This window comes from Nannobrachium achirus (assembly GCF_963921795.1).
Source record: "Nannobrachium achirus genome assembly, chromosome: 4".
NCBI lineage: Eukaryota > Metazoa > Chordata > Actinopteri > Myctophiformes > Myctophidae > Nannobrachium > Nannobrachium achirus.
The window spans coordinates 41194107-41197891 of record NC_137813.1 but is presented as its reverse complement, the minus strand read 5'-3'; positions in this window follow the sequence as shown (position 1 = coordinate 41197891).

The following is a 3785-nucleotide window of genomic DNA, read 5'->3' as shown; positions in this document are numbered from 1 at the left end:
TCCCCACCGCCACGCATGGCGAAGATCCCTGTGGTGCCTGGGTTTGCGGAGGCCCTGCATTCCACCTGGTCCACTCACAAGGACCCCCCGAAGCTCCCTTTCCTTGTTGACTGCCTCAACGCGGAGAGCATAGGGATCCCCCTGTGTCCCCCCATGGATAAGCTGCTCGCTCAGTCCTTTGCGGGGAACATCAAGCCAGAGCACGAGCGGACGGCACCGGGCGGTCGCTGTCCATTCAAGCTGGCTGTCGGGAACAAGGCGCCTGGATTCGCCATTGATTTCGACGACAAACAGTCTGCCTTGGTGAGGAACTGTTACAGATCCTCTGCGCTGGCCGCCAGAGGACTGAACGTTACACAGCTGTTGCTCACCTCTACCAGGCGCCTCCTCGGTGAGCTAGAGGGGGTCCCTGAAGACACAGCAGCCGAGTTGGACAAGACCCTCCGCATGCTGGTGGACCTGAATGTCCATGCCATCGAATGGCTTGGACATGGCATGGACTATTCGATGCAGGCGGAGAGGCAAAGGTGGCTCAACAAAGTCAAGCTACCTGGTTCCTCGGGGGTGGAGACCGCGAAGGTCATGCAGGACCTACCCGGACACCCTACCACCTTGATGGGCGGTGGACTGGATCTCCTCCGCCAGGAGGTGGAGGCCAAGAGGATCACCCTGGAGCTCCTGGAGGCTACCACCGAGCCCAAACAGGAGCCTAAACCTGACAGGCAGGGACGAGGGAAGGCCCAAGGTCAGGCTGACAGAGGGCGCTCTTCCTCCAGCAGGGGAAAACCCCATCCCCCCAGGACCCCCTCCTCCTCTGCGGGGCCCACCCGCGGAGAGGTGAGGGCTCCTGCCCGCTCACAGCCTCGCCCCCCTCACAGGGGCGGGAAACCGAGCGGCTCCTACAGGGCCCGTGGGAAGCCGTCGCGGAAGTGACATTGGACCTTGGCGGGGCCCCCTTGAATTTTCAGGGGACCCCCCCTATCAAACGCAGGCGGGTGGACAATATAATTATTTCTCATGCCAAGAAAATAATATGTGTGCCTCCTCCTCTGTGTCCAGTGCCAATAAAAATAAAGAGTATGTTGATGAAACAATGCCTGTTTATTTCGACTCCTCCTGCATTAGCACAGACGACTCCATTTTGCATGAATACAGCCAGTATAGAGAAGTCCAGGTTGGATTTTCTATCAGCTCAGAAAGCACCGCTTTATCCAGTCAGGCAGACGGGGTACAAGCCAGGGGTTTCTCTTTGCAAAATGCTTCCTCTTACGTTAGATCCTATTCACAGCATTTCAACTCCTCTTCTATGCAATACTCCTCTGTCTCCACTGAGCGGCACTGCAGTGCCGAGTTTAGTACAGGACAGGGGTTTGGTGCTAACGATAGGGAAGAAGTCAGCTTTTCACAACAACCAGGGTCGGCCTCGTCTTCCCGTAAGGAAGAAAATAAAGGCCTTAGAAAAGGTATTAAACGTAAACACACTTCCCCAAGCCGGGGATTGTGTTTCTTATGTAATAAAACCTGTCCCCCGGGTTCCACGTTGTGTTCCCCCTGCATCTTTAACGAGCGGGGCCAGGAGGGCGTTACGTTTCTGGTCTCTACCGGATACGGAAACGAACCTACCGGATACGGGGGTCACGCGCCTTCCGGTGCGATGGCAACCGGATACGGAAATGAAAGTGCCGGACACGGAGACCCCTCGCTGCGCAGCGAGGTGGCCACCGGATACGGAAACTTCTCTTCTGGGAACGGAACCTCTTCCTCGCGACCCTTTAGTCACGCGGACTCTGTACAACCCCAAGGCTTCTCCTTTGCTCAACAACACGCTGGCTCGGTGTGCGGAGCATTGGAAACGTTGCAATCCGAATCAATGGGTGTTTCGGACGGTGACACGGGGGTACAGGCTACAGTTCGCGGAAGTACCCTTTCTCTCCAGCAAGGTTATTTACACTCGAGCCCGTGGCTTGAAGGCAGAGGCCTTGAGAGAGGAGATAAGCTCGCTATTGCGCAAGGGCGCTATAGTGGAGCTATCTCGGGATCAGAGCCGTCTAGGTTTCTGGAGCCGTTATTTTCTGGTCCCCAAAAAAGGGGGGGGGCTACGTCCGATTATGGATTTACGTGCTCTGAACAAGCACTTGAAAAAATTCAAATTCAGGATGTTGACGTCAGAGGCTCTGATGAGATCAATGAGGCAGGGGGATTTCCACTGTTCAGTGGATCTAAAGGACGCTTATCAGCACGTCCTTATTTATCCCCCCCACAGGAAGTTCCTGCGGTTTGCCTTCGAGGGGCGCCTGTACGAATACACGGTCCTCCCTTTCGGCCTTTCCCTGAGCCCGCGGGTTTTCGTGAAAGTGACCGAAGCGGCCATAGCTCCACTGAGGCGACAGGGGGTCAGACTCGCAAACTACATAGACGATTGGATGATTTCAGCCGCCTCCTGCTCAGAAGCGGCGCGTCATACCAATCTGGTGTTATCACACCTGAAGTCTCTGGGTTTCAACGTCAATTTTGGCAAAAGCATGTTGACACCCTGTCAGCAGATTTCCTTCATAGGGATATCTCTGGACTCGGTGGAGATGTCTGCCCGCCTCTCACCAGAGAGGGTGGACAGATTTCTGGTTTGTCTCCGCTCCTTTCAGCTGAACCAGGTGGTCAGATACAAGGAGTGTATGAAGTTAGCAGGGCTGATGGCCTCAGCGGTGCAACTTCTGCGCCTGGGCAGGTTTCATATGAGACCTTTCCAGCGGTGGACACTGGCACTCAGGATTTCCTCCCGGCAGGGCTACAGGAAAGTGGTTGTCAGCCAGGTCTGCTTGGACGCTCTGGTTCCTTGGAGGGATCAGGCGTTGTTGACAACCGGAGTCTCCATGGGCGAGGTGGTGTCACGCAAGGTGATTACCACGGACGCCAGCCGCTCGGGGTGGGGTGCCACCCACGAGGGGCGTTCAGCCAGGGGTCTGTGGACTCCGGTTATGTTGGAGTTTCACATCAATTATCTGGAATTGATGGCGATCTACTTGGCGCTCAAGTACTTCGAACCGTTTCTCCAGGGTTGCCATGTCCTAGTCAGGACGGACAACACGGCGGCCATGTATTATCTCAACAAACAGGGCGGCCTATCCTCGCGCACGCTGGATCAGCTGGCTCGGGAGATGGCTCTATGGTGCGTGCCGCGTCTCAGGTCCATCAGGGCCTCCCATGTTCCGGGACTTCAGAACGGCGGCGCCGATCTGTTGTCCAGGGGGGAGCCTCGCTACGAGGAGTGGTCACTCCATCCGGCAGTAGTGAGGCAGATCTTCTCCAGGTTCGGGCAGCCTCGGATCGATCTCTTTGCCTCCCAGGAGAACTCGAAGTGTCCCCTTTACTTCTCAGTAAGGGGGCCTTCTCCCTTGGGGACGGATGCGTTCGCTTACGAGTGGCCGGTGGGCCTTCTCTACGCGTTTCCGCCCCTGCAGCTGATCCTTCCCACGTTGGAGAGGATCAGGTGTGCCAACCTGGAGGTTCTTCTGGTGGCACCATCCTGGGGAGTGTGGAGGTCCTTGATCACCCCACTGCTCTATCGGTCCCCTTGGCAGCTCCCATTGCACAGGGATCTGCTACGCCAGGCAGGGGACGAGATCTTCCATCCAGACCCGCGGGTCCTAGACCTGTGGGTTTGGCCCGTGAGAGGGAGAATCTGCTGGCAGCAGGCTTCTCACCAGCGGTTGTAGCTACTATTCAGAGTGCTAGAACCTCCTCTACTAGGGCTTTGTATGATGGAAAATGGAATGCCTTCTTGGACT